We start from the raw sequence: 21,337 nt of genomic DNA, 5'->3' as shown, positions 1-21,337 counted from the left end.
GGTCTACTTCACAGGCTGTTTATGAAAATTCGAGGAGTTAATGTAAAGCATTGGAATGCTTTGTAGATGTTTGTTAAATGAACAGATACTTCACAAGGGGCAAGTAGGTCTTAGAAAGATTAATGAACTTGCTCAAGTTCACCCAGCTAAAGGGGCAAAGTCAAGATCTGTATGATTTCAAAATCCAATCTCTTAACTACAACTGTATGCCACCTCTGGTCAGGCCTACTGCTCCTTCGTTCCCCTTAGTATATTTCAAAAGCCCCACTTTTCTCCGAGACCACCCATCGCTGGCTGGTCTTTGCTGGGAGACCACAGGAGGGGCCTGGGTCTCCCTGTGGCCGCCCTTGTGGTTGAGGTTCTCTATCACTGTGGACATTGTCTTGTCTTGGAGGTGCTGCTGTGTGTTAATTCTCAAGGGGATCTCTCCCCAGACCTTCATTTTCTTTATTTCATTGCCAACCCCTGTTCCCCACGCCTCCCAAAAAAGTAGAGACTTTCCTTCACTACTGAAGTGATAGCTTATGAGAACCTTTTTTTTTTTTAACTCGGAAATCCTTTTCTCAATTGCCAAGGCAAATGAGATAATAATTTAAAACATATGGAAACATGTAAGGGGGGAGGGAAGTGAGAAAACTCTCACTTGCCACCCGCGTGGCTTTCTGAGGCTGCTTCACTCACCCAGCCTTGGCTCACTGGGGCTGTCACCGGCCTCCCCTTGGACTTCGGGATGACACACCTGGCAGGCTTGGTGAATGTCCTTATAAGGCAACTGCGGTGCCGCCCCCGTGGCTTCCCTGGCCTGCCTTTCACTAGGGCAATGAAGCAATGTCCCTGAACTGGGAAGGGAGGGGACAGCTTGCTCTTAGTTCTCTAATAGCCCCACGCAGGCGGCTCTACTTCCTTTTCTGATGGTTTGAATGTGAGAAATCCAGCTACAGGAGAACATCAAGAAGGAGGCCATTTATCTCCATGCTATTCACTGAGCAAAATGTATCAGGCAGCCGCTATGTGCCATGCTCTTTAATCTCATGGGGTCACATGAGGACTGTTACAGGAAAGGGAAGAGATCCAGATGTGGTGCTGAGCTTCGAGGCTGCCCGGGATCCAACGTTAGTTTCATTGTTTCTTATTTTTGTGAGGCCCTCAAGGTCCACGCAGGTCCCAGGACTTGGGAAGGGAGGTAACTCCTTTTGTTAGAAAGGAGAAGGGACATCGAATATTTAATGTCATAGGTGCCAAGCCCAGTGCTTTACATCCATCACCTCATTTAATTCTCAAGGTTATCTGTGAAGTAGGTATTTGGGTTTACAGTGGAATTTCCCTGAAATATCTGCTCTGATCTATCTGGCTGCTCTCTACATCCCGGAGTCAGCCAGGATGAGGCCCCTTGGGTTATTTACATTTTAACCTCAAAGGGTGTTTTCTGTTTTTCAGCCTAAATACTTACGGCTCAGCTCAGTCCCAAGGGTTTCCTCCCAGCTCAGATACCCAAATCAGCTGCTCCCGCCCACGGCAAGTGCTCGACTCCTGGCTGCCCACAGCCACCAGGGGCCCAGGAGGCCTGGCTGACCTGCAATTCCACCTCCCCACCCATCATGAGGGGAGGGGTGGAGGCCCCAGACCTTCTACGACTTCACCTCTGGGCTCCCGGCTCACACCCTATGCCGTCCCCTTCAGTTAGTCTGCTCGGGATCCAGCTTCTGTGCTGGGTAAAAGACCAACATCACGTTGATGCTGGGGGTTTCCCAGGGTTTCACCTTCTTTGGAGAACAGGTGCTGCAGACATAAACGTCTTTCTGACCCAGGCTAGATTAATTCCCCCTGCGACGCGTTCTCTCCCATCTCCTCTTTCACAGCTCTTAGCACACGTTTTTCTCATGAACTGCCGGGAGAAAATTGCACTGGAAAATCTGGAAGCATATCTAGATGGCTTCTCTGGGTATGAAATTTCAACCACCCTCCCCTCTGCCAGTTTCCCCCTCCGTCACCTTCCTCCATCCTCGCCTTGCTGCCTCCACTCTGGCCACACTGGTCTCTTGCTGCTCCTTAAACATCCAAGGCTAGGGTTGCCAGATAAAATACAGGTTTCCCAGTTACATTTCAGTCTCAGATAAACAACAAATGATTTTTTAGTATAAGTATGTCCCAAGTTAAATTACTTCTTGCTTATCTGAAATTTAAATCTAACAGAATGTCCAACCTTTGCTTTCTTTCTCTTTTCTTTTTTTGCTAAATCTGGTGACAATGCCAAGCTCATTCCCGTCACTGGGGATGTTTGTCAGTCACGTGACTCCCCCCTCACTGGACCCTGGCCTTGGCCCAGATGCCCTGTCTTCAGGGAGGCCTCCCCTCGTCCCTGCATCTCAAAGCATGGCCCCATCCCGACCTTCCACCTCCCCTTGCCTTATTTCCCCCTCAGCAGCACCTGCCTGACTTGCGCTCACATATGTGTTTTCTGTCCATCTCTCCACAAGCACGATCACGTCATTAAGTCAGGGATTCACATCAGTTTTGTTCACTGCCATGTGCCCAGTGTCTAGAACAGGGCCTGGCACAAAACAGTCACCCCAAGCCATCTGTTGAATGAATGGATTATTCTGCATAATCAGGAGAGAGAATTTTGATTTTTTCCAGTCATCCCAAGAAAGAGAAGGTAAGAGAAGAAGGCACTGAGATAAGAGGGGGAAGAGTGGGGAGAGGGGAGGGGAGGAGAAAGACAGAGACAGACAGACAGAGTGAGACATAGAGACAGAGACAGACAGAATGAATGAATTGAGAGAAGAGACAGGATGCAGTCTGAGACCGCTCTCGTCTGTGGGTGACTTCAGAAGTGTGGGAGCCCATGCAGCTGCTAGAAGACTTTTGCACGGAGGGGCCATGCCATGCATACGATGTAGACTTTGAGAACACAGGCTTTGCCACAGACTCAAAATTTGAGTCTGGGCTCCACCACTTAACACTTGTAAGGCTTTAAGCACGGAATGCATCTCTAGGCCTCAGTTTCCCTATCTGTTAAATGGTAATAACAATATTACCCAGTCGTGGAGCAGCTGGGAGGCGTAAATGAGATACGTGTCAAGCACGTAGCACCAGGTCTGACCCCTGGCAAGTGCAGAAGAGAAAACAGCTGCCAGTGCTCCTGCCATCACAGCCATGCTCCTCCTGATCATGAAATGATGCCCCCCCACCCCATGATTGCCTCTTCAATTTTTACTGACTCTCAGTTGCTGACCATTTTTTAAAAAGCAGCAGTGGTTTTGTTTTTGTTCTTTTTTGGTAATCACTGTGGCCCATTAGAGATTAGAGAATAGCTGGCGGGTGTGCTCTGGGTGCTGAGAGGCCAGTGTCGCTTTTCTGCCTGTGGCGTGACTCACCCCTCATGCAGCCCCAGGGATAAGTCTCTGCACTCAGGTGGCTTGGAGGTTTTGGGAAATAGTTGCCACCAGTGTTAAACCCAGGGCGTCAGAGGCCCCTGTCGCTGAGCACACAGGACAGGGTGCAACCTGTCTGGTCTTGACATGTGCTGGCTCTGTGACCTCCGCACCCCTTAACCACTCAGCTGCACGTTCTTCCTGTGGAAAACAAGATGGTGTTTCCTGGTCTGTCTTTCTTCCAGGTTTGGATGACCACGAAATGAAAGAGGGTATGACAAAAGCTTTGGCAACCCTCAACTGCTATATAAAGCCCAGATCGTGTCATCGCATTGTCTGCATGACAAGGGGGAGGGTGTCCTGACCTGCTGACTGGGGATCACGGGCTCTGTGGACATCTTGGTGTCACCCACTCCCTGTACCTCATAGACACACACCCTTTTCCTGGCGCCAGGATCAAATACCACTCAGTGATGTGTCCTCGGGGTGGGGGTTAAAATGACACAAGGCCCTCATTCCTGGGAGCTCCACCACTGCACCCCCCGCAGTCAGGCCAGCAGGTGTCTGCCAGATGTTCGAAGGCAGGAAATTAGCGCCAGCTCTGAATAAACATCTTTGCACTTTGCTATATTGGTAACTGGCTGTACTCTTGTAGGAGTGGACACACTCCCGGAAGTCCCCCGGTTCCCAGCCCCGATGAGACACACACGCTCCAGCCCCTCCCCATCGTAGCCTCACCGTTTCTGGGGAACACTCATTCTTAGGTGGCAGCACTGTCCAGGGCCAGACGATGCCTCCTGCAGCAGACAGGCAGGCTCAGGATGTACTGGTGCCCATGACCTCAGCCTGTGGGCCCGGGCCTTGGCCCAGCCCATAAAGCCAAGTGACCTCTGAGAAACAACCTTCTCTCATTTGGCCAGAGCCAGCCCCCAACTACAGCAGGCAGGGTCCTTGCCTCAGGCTCTGCAACTTAATGCATTTATAAGACAAATAATAACCAAGTGACTACTATGCACTATGTACTCGGTGCTAGGAACTCACCAATGAACAAAACCAATACTGAATTTCCCTTCCTTCATGGAACTTCCATTCTAGTGTGGGGAGGGTACGGGGTACAGAAAAAGTAAATAACTAGATTCTGAAGTGTGTAAACAGGTGACAAATGACGTGGAAAATTAGCATGGTAAAGAGGGTAAGGGTGAGTGCAGGGGGAAGGGAGCAGCAGGTTCCACGGAGAGGTCCACAGAGAATGTACCACCTGAGTCAACACCAAGGAGGTGAGCACCTGGGACGGGAGCTGGGAAACATTCCACGAAGGGGGAACAGCCAGTGTGAAGGCCCTGATGCCTTGGCCACCGCCTGGTGTGTTCAAGCAATCAGGAGACCAGTGCCTAGAACCCAGTGAGTGGGGGAAGTAGTGATTTGGGAAATTAGCAGTGGCCAGGTGTGGAGAGCAATCCTGGCAGGTGGCAGCAGGAGAAAAGTGGTTCCGAATCAGCTGGTGGCAAGGGCTGGCTCTGGTTTGGGAGTCCTTGAAGTCTTCATAATGTGGGAATGCCTTCTTTAAGGAAAAATTTGAAATTACAAATATGAAATTAAGCACAGGGTTTTGGAAATGCAAGCGAGGACCCCTGAAGCTTAGGTTCCTTAACTTCCCGATGGTGGAGCTGTGGACCCAGGGCCTGTGCTTGGGATGGCTCCGGAGGGCCCCACTCACCCCAAGGCAGCACCCTCCTCCCTCTCTCCCTCCCCTACAGCATTGCCCTTCTGTGACTTCTCTCCTGGTCCAAGCTTCCCGTGACATCCATCTTAACCAGTGTTTGCACAGATAGCAATGGGGACAGAGAGAGGACCTGAGGGACCACCATTTCCCCAGCCTGGCCACATGGGTCAGAGTCCAGCCAGCAGGGATGACCGTGACAATGAGGGTGGCAGGGAAGCCCGCCTAGGAGGGGAAGGACAGGAATCACGTCTCCGCAGAGGACATTTCTCTGATTTTGTGGTTCTGTCCCCATCCAGGAAAAGAAACCAGGAGGGCAAGCACACACGCAACATGAAAGGAGGCTGGGGTCCTCTCCAGGCCCTGCACTATGACCCTTCAGGGAGTAGCTGCACGGGGCTGGGTCCCGGAAGATGAGCTGGGGGACTCTCTTAAGCTGGCTGGTGAGCGCCACCCAGGGAGGCCCAGGCTCTGCTTTGGAAACCAGGAAGGGGCTGGGGACAGGAGTGGAGCAGGCGGGGAGAGTGAAGAAAGGAATTATTCAGAGACCAGTTATGAACTATTAGCAGTGGGGAAAGAAACCAAGATGTTTGGGGGAGTGGTCATTACGTTCCTCTATGTGATGTGGCTTCTGCGGGGCCTGGTTAAATACGAACTATGCCCGCCCTCCCTCCCTTCCCTCCTTCCTTCCTTCCTTCCTTCCTTCCCTCCTTCCTTCCTTCCTTCCTTCCTTCCTTCCTTCCTTCCTTCCTCCCTCCCTTCCTCCCTCCTTCCCTCCCTCTCTTCTTTCTCTCTCTTTCATTCATTGATGAGAAAAGATCCCATTTAAAAGTAGCTGGTGTATGTAGACCCTTCCCAATTAAAAATAACATAATAATTTTTTTTTAAAGTGCCAATTGCTATCTTTGTCTAGATAGAGACATTTAAGCAAGTTTGGATATGATATGGAAATTTTGATTAATTTGTTTGAATGGGACTCTTTTTTTTTTTTTTGTGGTACGCGGGCCTCTCACTGTTGTGGCCTCTCCCGTTGCGGAGAACAGGCTCCGGACGCGCAGGCTCAGCGGCCATGGCTCACGGGCCCAGCCGCTCCGCGGCACGTGGGATCCTCCCGGATCGAGGCACGAACCTGTGTCCCCTGCATCGGCAGGCGGACTCTCAACCACTGCGCCACCAGGGAAGCCCTTGAATGGGACCCTTGTTGTAATATAATCCTTTGTGTTTTGGAATAAATCAACCAAGAAGCATTTATAGCACAGCTGCTATATATGCAGTTTTATTTTAGGGCCTCCTTATTCAAGGAGGTTGAATCCAAAATCCTACTCCTGGAGGTGATTTTGGTCTGGCTGTGAAGTCAGTGCTTATGTCTGTGGGGAGACAGGTCGATGACGCCATGGCATTGCTTCTCAGGCCTTACACGTGACTATTTCTCTTGTTATTCGATGTATTTTCCCTGGACTGTCGCACCCACACCAGAGACATCACCACCCTCTGTCAAGCTTTCAGTGCCAAATCAGTCCCCAGCCTGACTTCCCGCTACCTCCCAGGTGCTTTTCCAGGATGCGGAGGACTGCAGGCTCACTCCCTGAAACCCCCTCTCCCTTTGGGGTGGCCTGCCTGAAACACACGCATCTGACCACAACCCTGGTCCAGCCAGGAGCCTCCACTGGTCGCTGTTATCCACATCAGAGGTCCAAACATCCGGAAATGTAACTTGTTTTTCAAGTAAAGTATTGCATTGAACACCAGTAGAAGAAAGATGGGAAGTTATTTTATTGGTAGACATGTACTTTACAGGCAAATGTTTATAACATTTGCTTGCTCTAAAGCCAGCCACTCTGAATAATGAGGCTATTTTCAAAAGCATAAACATTTGACATTTATGGTCATGGATGCACTTGCAGTTTTTATTTTTTAATTCATTAATTATTTTAGTATAGGTGATTTACAATGTTAGTTTAGTTTCAGGTGTACAGCAAAGTGATTCATATATAGATAGATAGATAGATAGATAGATAGATAGATAGATAGATAGATATAGATATAGTCTTTTTCAGATTCTTTTCCATTATAGGTTATTGCAAGGTATTGAATATAGTTCCCTATGCTATACAGTAGGTCCTTGTTTTATCTGTAGTAGTGTGTATCTGTTAATCCCAAACTCCTAATTTATCCCTCCCCCACCCTTTTCCCCTTTGGTAACCATAAGTTTGTTTTCAGTGTCTGTGAGTCTATTTCTGTTTTGTAAATAAGTTCATTTGTATCATTTTCTTAGATTCCATCTATAAGTGATATCATATACTTTGTCTTTCTCTGTCTGACTTACTTCATTTAGTATGATAATCTCCAGGTCCATCCATGTTGCTGCAAGTGGCATTATTTCATTCTTTTTTATGGCCGAGTAATATTCCATTGTATACATGTACCACATCTTTTTTATCCATTCATCTGTCAATGGACATTTAGGTTGCTTCCATGTCTTGGCTATTATAAAAAGTGCTGCAATGAACAATGAGGTGCATGTATCTTTTCAAGTTAGAGTTTTCATCTTGTCTGGATATGTGCCCAAGAGTAGGATTGCTGGATCGTATGGCAACTCTATTTCTAGTTTTTTAAGGAACCTCCACACTGGTCTCCATAGTGGCTACACCACTTTACATTCCCACCAACGGTGTAGGAGGGTTCCCTTCTCTCCACACCCTCTCCAACATTTATTATTTGTAGACTTTTTGATTATGGTGCACTTGCAGTTTTAGATCAGCCTCAGCATCCAATTTATTCCTGTATTTGTTTCTGTTGCCCAGTGTTGAGAAAGTTTGTGTGTACGGCCCCGGGCGTCCCCGGGAGTCCCGACCAGCAGGACAAATCCTTGTGAGTCCGAGGAGGAACCTGTGGGGGTTGAAAAAAGGGGGAAGGGCAGGAGACGCGAAAGAATGGAGGCAAGACAGAATCCTGATCAAGCCTCAAACTTTTATTGCTGCGGTAGCTGTATTTATACACTGCAGAGAAAGGGGGGCGGGATTCAGAATGAGGGAAGTACTTGGCTAATCATCATTGGTGCTGCGTGCGCGGGCTTTCATTTTAGGCGCGAACTTCTATCTCATAAATCAGGAAGAGAAGCAGGGTGTCGGCCATCTTCTAATGGCGAAAACTTCTTGGCTCCCAACATTTCCTCCCTTTTTATTTCTTTTAAGGAGGTGGGCATTAACCGAGTGAGGGAGTAGTGACCTGAATCCTCCCGTGGACAAGGTATGTGTGTCCACACTCATCGGCTCTTGGTATCTTTTGGGGAGGAGAGGCAGAGCCAAAGATAATCTTAGCTACTAAAAGCCAAAAACAATGTTTAGATACCAACCTCTATCATAATTCAGGTATACTCACAGGGAATAACAGAGATTACCTTGTATATACATATATACACGTTTTCCCTTGTGCATGCTTTGCTGCCACACTCAACTCGGTACCCATACCCTCCATCAAAGAGGGGGGTAGGCATGTCTCTGTTTCATGCCGCTCCAGTGGAGGGGCAGCCAGAATCATCCTTTGGTTCTGCTTCTGTAATGGCGAGGCAATGGTAATGTATCAGGTTAAATTTTGAGGCAAGTGGGGAGTGCTTTCAGCCTGTCCAACAACCAGCAAAGATGACAGGATCAGGGTCACAACGGATAGCTCATGTCGTCTCTGCCGCTCTTTCAATATTAGGAGGGTCTCCATCTTTTTCTGAAAAAGAAAAAGAAATACAATCTCAGGGAAAAGGGCCCTGGATAAAATTTATTACTTTATAGAACTTATAGGTTTAATAAGGCGCTCAGGCAACCAGCGTGATCCATCTTCTTTGGTATTATATACACATGCGGATCCCCTCCCCCAGATGAGGAGTGGATCGGGTCCATGCCATTTAAAGGTCAAAGGGTCTTTCCACATAACTTGTGCATATTGATTTTTAGTTTCTTGATGCCAAAGGCGATCGGCGGCAGATCTACCATTATTATCTAATTGTAAAAAATTAATTACAAACAGGGCATGACTAAGAATATTTTTGGGGGAATTTTTTGTAGCAGTTAAATCATTATTTTTAAGCTTGGAAATGGTATTTTTAAGGGTTTGATGGGCTCTTTCTACTATGCCTTGACCCTGGGGGTTATATGGAATTCCCGTAAGATGTTTTATTTGAAGCCGGGTGCAAAAATCTTGGAAAGCCTGGGAGGTATACCCAGGCCCATTATCTGTTTTAATTATTTGAGGCTTGCCTAAAACTGTAAAACATTGGAGCACATGTGAAATAATGTTTTTTGTGGCTTCTCCTCCCTGAAGGGAGGCATATATAAAGCCGCTAAAGGTATCAATGGACACATGAATAAATTTTAATTTTCCAAATTTAGCAAGATGGGTAACATCCATCTGCCAGATTTCATTAGGTAATAGACCTCTTGGGTTTACCCCAAGATGTGGAAGAGGTAAAAATGTAACGCACCCTGGACAATTTTTTACAATTTGTCTTGATTGTTCTCGAGTAAGCTTAAACATTAAGCGAAGAGTATGTGCATTAACATGATGTAGCTGATGAAATTGAGTAGGCTTGAGAAACAGAATCAGAGGTTACGGTGCACATCAGGCGGGCATTTTTATCAGCTAAATCATTGCCCTGAGAGAGGGGTCCAGGAAGATCTGTATGAGCCCTAAGATGATCAATAAAAAAAGGCGCTTGTCTTCGAAGTATAAGACTTTGAAGTTGTTGAAAAGGGGAACAGCATTGGAAGAGGGTTTAATATATGGAACAGTTTCTAAAAGGGGGACGGACAAAGCTATATATGAGCTGTCCGTATATAAATTAAAGGGGATATTCTGTAACATCTCAAAAACCTGAAGAATGGCAAAAAGCTCAACAAGTTGTGCTGATAAAAAGGGGGACTGTACCCTATAGGGCTGATTATTTATAACAAATACAGCAACACCGGATGATGATCCATCAGTGAATACTAGGGCAGCATCTCCCAGAGGAACAGCAGAAGTGATTTTGGGAAATATAAACAGATGTTTTCTAGGAAACTGAAGGAGCTTATCAGGTGGATAATGATTATCAATATTACCCTGAAAGGAGGATAAGGAAACAAGCCATTTATCATCAGTTTGTAATAACCAACTAAGCTCTTCTTTGGTATAGGGGAGAATCAAATGATCAGGATCTCTGCCAAAAAATTGACGGCTTTTTTCTCTGCCCAAAGTAAGAACCTGTGCTACTAAGGAAGGGTAGGTCTTAAGCACTTTATTAGGAGATACGGACAAATGTATCCACAAGAGGGGATGATCTTGCCATAGGACTCCAGTGGGTGTATGTGCAGTGGCACAAATAATCAAACTAAAGGGACGACCATAATCTAAAAAGGTAATCTGTTGACATCTAATGGCCTTTTCTACTAATTGAAGAGAATTTTTAGCCTCCTTAGTCAGCCTACGGGGTGACAAGGGATCTGATGGCCCTTGTAAAATTTCGAATAAGGGTTTTAACTCTCCCGTAGTAAGTTTAAGATACGGTCGTAGCCAATTAATATCTCCCAAAAATTTTTGAAAATCATTGAGGGTTTGCAAATGTGATACTTGTATGTGTATCTTTTGAGTGGTAATTATTTTTTTGTTTAATTCGAAACCAAGATAATAGTATGGATCTTTTAATTGTACCTTATTTGAAGCAATTTGAAGGCCAGAGGAAGCAAGATTATCTTTTAAATCTCGATAACACTTAAGGAGTTCATCAGTTGATTTTCCAGCCAAAAGAATATCATCCATATAATGAATGATATAGATACCAGGCCAACAAGCCCTAAGAGGGTCTACAGCTTGTGCAACAAATTTTTGACATAAGGTGGGGCTATTGGCCATACCCTGCGGGAGGACCTTCCATTGAAAACGTGGCATTGGGCCTTTAAAATTAATTACTGGGAGACTAAATGCAAAACGCTCTCTATCCTGAGGATGGAGAGGGATAGTAAAAAAGCAATCTTTAAGATCAATAATGATTTTAAAATAGCCAGCTGGAATGGCAATAGGAGAAGGCAAGCCAGGCTGTAAAGCTCCCATAGTAAACATTGTTTTATTAATTTCCCTAAGATCTTGGAGAAGTCGCCATGAGCCAGATCTCTTTTTTATCACAAATATAGGGGTATTCCATGGCGAAGTAGTGGCTTCTAAATGTCCAGCGGCCAATTGTTCCTGCACTAACTTTGTGGCAGCTGTAAGTTTTTCTTCTGTTAGAGGCCATTGGTCCACCCAAACGGGATCATTAGTTTTCCATCGTATTTTGTCCGCATGGGGCACAGGAAGGTCAATGGCCGCTAAGAAAAAGGCGAACTGCCTAGGCCCTGGCGATTTATGTTAGATGCCAGGGAAATAGGTCGTGTAATACCCTGATTATTTTTTCCTAAGCCTAAGCCTGGTAGAAACCCTTGGTTTAGCATTTGTTGGGTCACCACCTCATTGGGGCTGGCCATGATTAACTTTAATTGTGACAGGATGTCACGTCCCCAAAGATTCAACGGGATATGTGGCAAAATATAAGGTTGTACCTGTCCAGTATTACCTTCAGTATCTATCCATGTAAGAACTTTAGAACTCCGTTTAGGATTGGTAGAATGTCCTATGCCTTGTAAATGAGTTATAGACACTGTACAAGGCCAAGAGGAGGGCCAATATTTTTCCGAAATAACTGTTGCATCGGCTCCTGTATCGACTAAACCCTCAAATTTCTTTCCATCTAACCACAGGGTTAGGAGTGGCCTTTCAGGAGTAATTTGTTGGACCCAATAAATATCTGAGGAGCCAAAAGCAGCATCTGCTCTAGGACAATTAGTATGGCTCTTATTTAAAGAATTTAGGGGCAACAATACTAACTGTGCTATCCTTTGACCTTTAGGGATTGATATAGGGCCTTGTAAAGCAGATGCCAAAAGGGTAATTTGACCTGAATAATCATTATCAATAACACCAGGTATAATTTGGAGGCCAGCCAAAGCGGAACTACCTCTTCCTAAAATTAAACCAAAAGTATTTGGGGGTAGGGGGCCATAAACTTCTGTGGGAATTGGTTGTACTCCTTGTTCTGGGACTAATATTGAGTCGGTGGAGGCACAGAGGTCCAATCCTGCGCTTCCGGGTGTGGCTCGACAGAGGGAGCCAACATCTGGGTGCAGGGAACTTGTCCAGATTTTTGAGGAACAAACCGAATTGCCCCTTGGTTTGGTTCCAAGGAAGGGGCCAGGGGCTGGCCCCGTGAAAAGTTTCCCTGTTTTTTGGGGAGCAATTGGCCATTTATATCCGTTTTTGAAAAACATTCTGAAGACCAATGTTTGCCTCTTTTACAACGAGGGCAAACGGTGGTGGGAGGAGCCCGGGATTGATATTGGGGTTGTTGTGGGTTAGCCTTTAATGACTGTCCTTGTCTATGTAATGAACAATCCCGGGCAAAATGTCCAGGTTGTTTGCAATTATAGCAAGTTTTTTGTTGTTTATCTAGGACGGATGTATCTTTAATAAAATCTTTTAGAGCAGCTCCAATCGCAAGACCAACAGAATGAGAGGGACCAATTCCGGAGCACAACTTAATGTAATCAGCCAGGCTACCACCACGATGAGCCCGAAGGGCAGCTTGGCAGGCCGGATTGGCATTTTCATAAGCTAAATGTTTAACAAAGGCATTATCAGTTTCACTATCACCCACTACACGCTCGGCGGCGTCCGTGAGGCGGCTAATAAACTCACAATAAGGCTCTTCTGGTCCCTGGCGAATTTTTGCCAAGGAAGTTGTGGGCGAACCCTTAGGCGGAAGACGGCGCCAGGCCTTAAGGCCAGCATGTTGTATTTGAGCCAACAAACCAGGGGGAAAAGCAGCCTGAGACTCATTGGATTCATAGGGGGGACGGCCAAGTAATTTATCTCGGGTCCATGATCGGGAAGTTCTGTTTTCAGCATTTCTTTGGGCAGTTTCTCTACAATTTTCTGCAAATTCAGTGCGCCATAAAACAAAATCTCCCCCAGAAAGGGTGGCCCGAGCCAGGGTAAGCCAATCATTTGGGGTCAGCCAGCGATCGCTTAATCCCTCCAAGATTGCCAATGTATAAGGGGCTGTGGGCCCATAATTATTGACAGCAGATTTTAAATCTTTTATATGTTTTAAATTGAGGCGGCGATATTTATGTTCAAAAGGGCCGCCCCCAGAAGAATTATGAATATCTGGTCCCTCATCAGGTTCAGGAGATTCTTCTCCCTCTTCCTCTTCCCCTTCCTCACTATCTTCAGCTTGAATTTCACCTTGAGTGGGTAAATTTTGACTGCGAGTAACAGGGAAGGCTAACTTAATGGATCCTGGTTTTTGTCGAAGCGGGGGTTTATTGGGACCGTTCGAGACATTAAAAGAAGTAAGCTCCACCTCAAGGGCCTTAAGCTCCTTTAGGAGATCCAAGCGTTCCCGTTTTTGTTGTAAAACATCTCTCAAAGAGGAAATTTCCTGGGTTAAGGCCATCTTAGCCTGTCGAAGGGGATCAATCAGGGGGGCAATGGGAGCAGGGGCGCTAAAGGCAGGCATCTGATGAGGAGTATTATAAGATGGTGGAGGCTTCAAAAGGGGGAATCCCCAGGGATCATCATTGCGATGATAACGAGCAGCCTGCTCATCGAGAGTTTCCTGATCTTGGGGGGAAAGCTGGTCATCATTGGGATCACCCTTAATAGCAGTAAGGGAAGGATAAATCTTTGGGATAACTTTATCATCTGTGGGATAATGATGACCGGTTTCTGGAATTTTTGGGAACTCTTCATTTGAACCCATATCAATGGTAACGGATGGACAAGCTGAATGGAGACGAGAGGCTGCTTTAAGAATTGTTTCCCCGGTCTCTACAACCTTTTGGACATCGGGGTCAAAAAAATGACCCATGAGAATCTCCCTAATTAAATTCCAATACGAAAATGCAGTCACAGGCACTTTAGAAGGCCCAAAGGTTTGATAATAATCATTTAAACAATTTCCTACACGATTCCAGCATTTTTTATCTATTGTCCCTTCCTGTGGGAACCATGGGCAAACATCAGACAAGAACATAAAAAATTCACGCAAATCTTTTTTTTCTAGCCTTAATCTTCCGCATCTTGAGGGAATCCTCGATCCCCTGAAGAAAGAGTTCATGGGAACTCAATTCCTGTCCCATATTTATAGCTCCGCTTACCTTATCCTCAGGTCACGACTGCCGAAGGGTGGCCAGTCCTCCGGGGACCTAATCAAGCTGCACTTTCGAGTAAGTCTCGCGGCGGCTCAGTGGGTGCCTGGCCAGGCGTTCGTAAGCGTGCTACCTCCGTCAGGATCCGTTCCTCGAGCCCCACGTTGGGCGCCAATTGTGTACGGCCCCGGGCGTCCCCGGGAGTCCCGACCAGCAGGACAAATCCTTGTGAGTCCGAGGAGGAACCTGTGGGGGTTGAAAAAAGGGGGAAGGGCAGGAGACGCGAAAGAATGGAAGCAAGACAGAATCCTGATCAAGCCTCAAACTTTTATTGCTGCGGTAGCTGTATTTATACACTGCAGAGAAAGGGGGGCGGGATTCAGAATGAGGGAAGTACTTGGCTAATCATCATTGGTGCTGCGTGCGCGGGCTTTCATTTTAGGCGCGAACTTCTATCTCATAAATCAGGAAGAGAAGCAGGGTGTCGGCCATCTTCTAATGGCGAAAACTTCTTGGCTCCCAACATTTCCTCCCTTTTTATTTCTTTTAAGGAGGTGGGCATTAACCGAGTGAGGGAGTAGTGACCTGAATCCTCCCGTGGACAAGGTATGTGTGTCCACACTCATCGGCTCTTGGTATCTTTTGGGGAGGAGGGGCAGAGCCAAAGATAATCTTAGCTACTAAAAGCCAAAAACAATGTTTAGATACCAACCTCTATCATAATTCAGGTATACTCACAGGGAATAACAGAGATTACCTTGTATATACATATATACACGTTTTCCCTTGTGCATGCTTTGCTGCCACACTCAACTCGGTACCCATACCCTCCATCAAAGAGGGGGGTAGGCATGTCTCTGTTTCATGCCGCTCCAGTGGAGGGGCAGCCAGAATCATCCTTTGGTTCTGCTTCTGTAATGGCGAGGCAATGGTAATGTATCAGGTTAAATTTTGAGGCAAGTGGGGAGTGCTTTCAGCCTGTCCAACAACCAGCAAAGATGACAGGATCAGGGTCACAACGGATAGCTCATGTCGTCTCTGCCGCTCTTTCAATATTAGGAGGGTCTCCATCTTTTTCTGAAAAAGAAAAAGAAATACAATCTCAGGGAAAAGGGCCCTGGATAAAATTTATTACTTTATAGAACTTATAGGTTTAATAAGGCGCTCAGGCAACCAGCGTGATCCATCTTCTTTGGTATTATATACACATGCGGATCCCCTCCCCCAGATGAGGAGTGGATCGGGTCCATGCCATTTAAAGGTCAAAGGGTCTTTCCACATAACTTGTGCATATTGATTTTTAGTTTCTTGATGCCAAAGGCGATCGGCGGCAGATCTACCATTATTATCTAATTGTAAAAAATTAATTACAAACAGGGCATGACTAAGAATATTTTTGGGGGAATTTTTTGTAGCAGTTAAATCATTATTTTTAAGCTTGGAAATGGTATTTTTAAGGGTTTGATGGGCTCTTTCTACTATGCCTTGACCCTGGGGGTTATATGGAATTCCCGTAAGATGTTTTATTTGAAGCCGGGTGCAAAAATCTTGGAAAGCCTGGGAGGTATACCCAGGCCCATTATCTGTTTTAATTATTTGAGGCTTGCCTAAAACTGTAAAACATTGGAGCACATGTGAAATAATGTTTTTTGTGGCTTCTCCTCCCTGAAGGGAGGCATATATAAAGCCGCTAAAGGTATCAATGGACACATGAATAAATTTTAATTTTCCAAATTTAGCAAGATGGGTAACATCCATCTGCCAGATTTCATTAGGTAATAGACCTCTTGGGTTTACCCCAAGATGTGGAAGAGGTAAAAATGTAACGCACCCTGGACAATTTTTTACAATTTGTCTTGATTGTTCTCGAGTAAGCTTAAACATTAAGCGAAGAGTATGTGCATTAACATGATGTAGCTGATGAAATTGAGTAGCTTGAGAAACAGAATCAGAGGTTACGGTGCACATCAGGCGGGCATTTTTATCAGCTAAATCATTGCCCTGAGAGAGGGGTCCAGGAAGATCTGTATGAGCCCTAAGATGATCAATAAAAAAAGGCGCTTGTCTTCGAAGTATAAGACTTTGAAGTTGTTGAAAAAGGGGAACAGCATTGGAAGAGGGTTTAATATATGGAACAGTTTCTAAAAGGGGGACGGACAAAGCTATATATGAGCTGTCCGTATATAAATTAAAGGGGATATTCTGTAACATCTCAAAAACCTGAAGAATGGCAAAAAGCTCAACAAGTTGTGCTGATAAAAAGGGGGACTGTACCCTATAGGGCTGATTATTTATAACAAATACAGCAACACCGGATGATGATCCATCAGTGAATACTAGGGCAGCATCTCCCAGAGGAACAGCAGAAGTGATTTTGGGAAATATAAACAGATGTTTTCTAGGAAACTGAAGGAGCTTATCAGGTGGATAATGATTATCAATATTACCCTGAAAGGAGGATAAGGAAACAAGCCATTTATCATCAGTTTGTAATAACCAACTAAGCTCTTCTTTGGTATAGGGGAGAATCAAATGATCAGGATCTCTGCCAAAAAATTGACGGCTTTTTTCTCTGCCCAAAGTAAGAACCTGTGCTACTAAGGAAGGGTAGGTCTTAAGCACTTTATTAGGAGATACGGACAAATGTATCCACAAGAGGGGATGATCTTGCCATAGGACTCCAGTGGGTGTATGTGCAGTGGCACAAATAATCAAACTAAAGGGACGACCATAATCTAAAAAGGTAATCTGTTGACATCTAATGGCCTTTTCTACTAATTGAAGAGAATTTTTAGCCTCCTTAGTCAGCCTACGGGGTGACAAGGGATCTGATGGCCCTTGTAAAATTTCGAATAAGGGTTTTAACTCTCCCGTAGTAAGTTTAAGATACGGTCGTAGCCAATTAATATCTCCCAAAAATTTTTGAAAATCATTGAGGGTTTGCAAATGTGATACTTGTATGTGTATCTTTTGAGTGGTAATTATTTTTTTGTTTAATTCGAAACCAAGATAATAGTATGGATCTTTTAATTGTACCTTATTTGAAGCAATTTGAAGGCCAGAGGAAGCAAGATTATCTTTTAAATCTCGATAACACTTAAGGAGTTCATCAGTTGATTTTCCAGCCAAAAGAATATCATCCATATAATGAATGATATAGATACCAGGCCAACAAGCCCTAAGAGGGTCTACAGCTTGTGCAACAAATTTTTGACATAAGGTGGGGCTATTGGCCATACCCTGCGGGAGGACCTTCCATTGAAAACGTGGCATTGGGCCTTTAAAATTAATTACTGGGAGACTAAATGCAAAACGCTCTCTATCCTGAGGATGGAGAGGGATAGTAAAAAAGCAATCTTTAAGATCAATAATGATTTTAAAATAGCCAGCTGGAATGGCAATAGGAGAAGGCAAGCCAGGCTGTAAAGCTCCCATAGTAAACATTGTTTTATTAATTTCCCTAAGATCTTGGAGAAGTCGCCATGAGCCAGATCTCTTTTTTATCACAAATATAGGGGTATTCCATGGCGAAGTAGTGGCTTCTAAATGTCCAGCGGCCAATTGTTCCTGCACTAACTTTGTGGCAGCTGTAAGTTTTTCTTCTGTTAGAGGCCATTGGTCCACCCAAACGGGATCATTAGTTTTCCATCGTATTTTGTCCGCATGGGGCACAGGAAGGTCAATGGCCGCTAAGAAAAAGGCGAACTGCCTAGGCCCTGGCGATTTATGTTAGATGCCAGGGAAATAGGTCGTGTAATACCCTGATTATTTTTTCCTAAGCCTAAGCCTGGTAGAAACCCTTGGTTTAGCATTTGTTGGGTCACCACCTCATTGGGGCTGGCCATGATTAACTTTAATTGTGACAGGATGTCACGTCCCCAAAGATTCAACGGGATATGTGGCAAAATATAAGGTTGTACCTGTCCAGTATTACCTTCAGTATCTATCCATGTAAGAACTTTAGAACTCCGTTTAGGATTGGTAGAATGTCCTATGCCTTGTAAATGAGTTATAGACACTGTACAAGGCCAAGAGGAGGGCCAATATTTTTCCGAAATAACTGTTGCATCGGCTCCTGTATCGACTAAACCCTCAAATTTCTTTCCATCTAACCACAGGGTTAGGAGTGGCCTTTCAGGAGTAATTTGTTGGACCCAATAAATATCTGAGGAGCCAAAAGCAGCATCTGCTCTAGGACAATTAGTATGGCTCTTATTTAAAGAATTTAGGGGCAACAATACTAACTGTGCTATCCTTTGACCTTTAGGGATTGATATAGGGCCTTGTAAAGCAGATGCCAAAAGGGTAATTTGACCTGAATAATCATTATCAATAACACCAGGTATAATTTGGAGGCCAGCCAAAGCGGAACTACCTCTTCCTAAAATTAAACCAAAAGTATTTGGGGGTAGGGGGCCATAAACTTCTGTGGGAATTGGTTGTACTCCTTGTTCTGGGACTAATATTGAGTCGGTGGAGGCACAGAGGTCCAATCCTGCGCTTCCGGGTGTGGCTCGACAGAGGGAGCCAACATCTGGGTGCAGGGAACTTGTCCAGATTTTTGAGGAACAAACCGAATTGCCCCTTGGTTTGGTTCCAAGGAAGGGGCCAGGGGCTGGCCCCGTGAAAAGTTTCCCTGTTTTTTGGGGAGCAATTGGCCATTTATATCCGTTTTTGAAAAACATTCTGAAGACCAATGTTTGCCTCTTTTACAACGAGGGCAAACGGTGGTGGGAGGAGCCCGGGATTGATATTGGGGTTGTTGTGGGTTAGCCTTTAATGACTGTCCTTGTCTATGTAATGAACAATCCCGGGCAAAATGTCCAGGTTGTTTGCAATTATAGCAAGTTTTTTGTTGTTTATCTAGGACGGATGTATCTTTAATAAAATCTTTTAGAGCAGCTCCAATCGCAAGACCAACAGAATGAGAGGGACCAATTCCGGAGCACAACTTAATGTAATCAGCCAGGCTACCACCACGATGAGCCCGAAGGGCAGCTTGGCAGGCCGGATTGGCATTTTCATAAGCTAAATGTTTAACAAAGGCATTATCAGTTTCACTATCACCCACTACACGCTCGGCGGCGTCCGTGAGGCGGCTAATAAACTCACAATAAGGCTCTTCTGGTCCCTGGCGAATTTTTGCCAAGGAAGTTGTGGGCGAACCCTTAGGCGGAAGACGGCGCCAGGCCTTAAGGCCAGCATGTTGTATTTGAGCCAACAAACCAGGGGGAAAAGCAGCCTGAGACTCATTGGATTCATAGGGGGGACGGCCAAGTAATTTATCTCGGGTCCATGATCGGGAAGTTCTGTTTTCAGCATTTCTTTGGGCAGTTTCTCTACAATTTTCTGCAAATTCAGTGCGCCATAAAACAAAATCTCCCCCAGAAAGGGTGGCCCGAGCCAGGGTAAGCCAATCATTTGGGGTCAGCCAGCGATCGCTTAATCCCTCCAAGATTGCCAATGTATAAGGGGCTGTGGGCCCATAATTATTGACAGCAGATTTTAAATCTTTTATATGTTTTAAATTGAGGCGGCGATATTTATGTTCAAAAGGGCCGCCCCCAGAAGAATTATGAATATCTGGTCCCTCATCAGGTTCAGGAGATTCTTCTCCCTCTTCCTCTTCCCCTTCCTCACTATCTTCAGCTTGAATTTCACCTTGAGTGGGTAAATTTTGACTGCGAGTAACAGGGAAGGCTAACTTAATGGATCCTGGTTTTTGTCGAAGCGGGGGTTTATTGGGACCGTTCGAGACATTAAAAGAAGTAAGCTCCACCTCAAGGGCCTTAAGCTCCTTTAGGAGATCCAAGCGTTCCCGTTTTTGTTGTAAAACATCTCTCAAAGAGGAAATTTCCTGGGTTAAGGCCATCTTAGCCTGTCGAAGGGGATCAATCAGGGGGGCAATGGGAGCAGGGGCGCTAAAGGCAGGCATCTGATGAGGAGTATTATAAGATGGTGGAGGCTTCAAAAGGGGGAATCCCCAGGGATCATCATTGCGATGATAACGAGCAGCCTGCTCATCGAGAGTTTCCTGATCTTGGGGGGAAAGCTGGTCATCATTGGGATCACCCTTAATAGCAGTAAGGGAAGGATAAATCTTTGGGATAACTTTATCATCTGTGGGATAATGATGACCGGTTTCTGGAATTTTTGGGAACTCTTCATTTGAACCCATATCAATGGTAACGGATGGACAAGCTGAATGGAGACGAGAGGCTGCTTTAAGAATTGTTTCCCCGGTCTCTACAACCTTTTGGACATCGGGGTCAAAAAAATGACCCATGAGAATCTCCCTAATTAAATTCCAATACGAAAATGCAGTCACAGGCACTTTAGAAGGCCCAAAGGTTTGATAATAATCATTTAAACAATTTCCTACACGATTCCAGCATTTTTTATCTATTGTCCCTTCCTGTGGGAACCATGGGCAAACATCAGACAAGAACATAAAAAATTCACGCAAATCTTTTTTTTCTAGCCTTAATCTTCCGCATCTTGAGGGAATCCTCGATCCCCTGAAGAAAGAGTTCATGGGAACTCAATTCCTGTCCCATATTTATAGCTCCGCTTACCTTATCCTCAGGTCACGACTGCCGAAGGGTGGCCAGTCCTCCGGGGACCTAATCAAGCTGCACTTTCGAGTAAGTCTCGCGGCGGCTCAGTGGGTGCCTGGCCAGGCGTTCGTAAGCGTGCTACCTCCGTCAGGATCCGTTCCTCGAGCCCCACGTTGGGCGCCAATTGTGTACGGCCCCGGGCGTCCCCGGGAGTCCCGACCAGCAGGACAAATCCTTGTGAGTCCGAGGAGGAACCTGTGGGGGTTGAAAAAAGGGGGAAGGGCAGGAGACGCGAAAGAATGGAAGCAAGACAGAATCCTGATCAAGCCTCAAACTTTTATTGCTGCGGTAGCTGTATTTATACACTGCAGAGAAAGGGGGGCGGGATTCAGAATGAGGGAAGTACTTGGCTAATCATCATTGGTGCTGCGTGCGCGGGCTTTCATTTTAGGCGCGAACTTCTATCTCATAAATCAG

General features: G+C 45.5%; 1 pseudogene across 1 annotated transcript in view; it reads left to right on the top strand.

The window, feature by feature from the left end:
* Window positions 1-21,337, top strand: part of LOC307192763 (phosphoglycerate kinase 1-like) — a 33,466-nt pseudogene that overhangs the window by 1,002 nt on the left and 11,127 nt on the right. The window lies entirely within an intron of this gene.

The sequence above is a fragment of the Stenella coeruleoalba genome (assembly GCF_951394435.1).
Source record: "Stenella coeruleoalba genome assembly, chromosome: 1".
In the NCBI taxonomy this organism is placed as follows: Eukaryota; Metazoa; Chordata; class Mammalia; order Artiodactyla; family Delphinidae; genus Stenella; species Stenella coeruleoalba.
The sequence above is the reverse complement of the archived record's forward strand: the minus strand, read 5'-3'. Positions and strand labels throughout refer to the sequence as shown.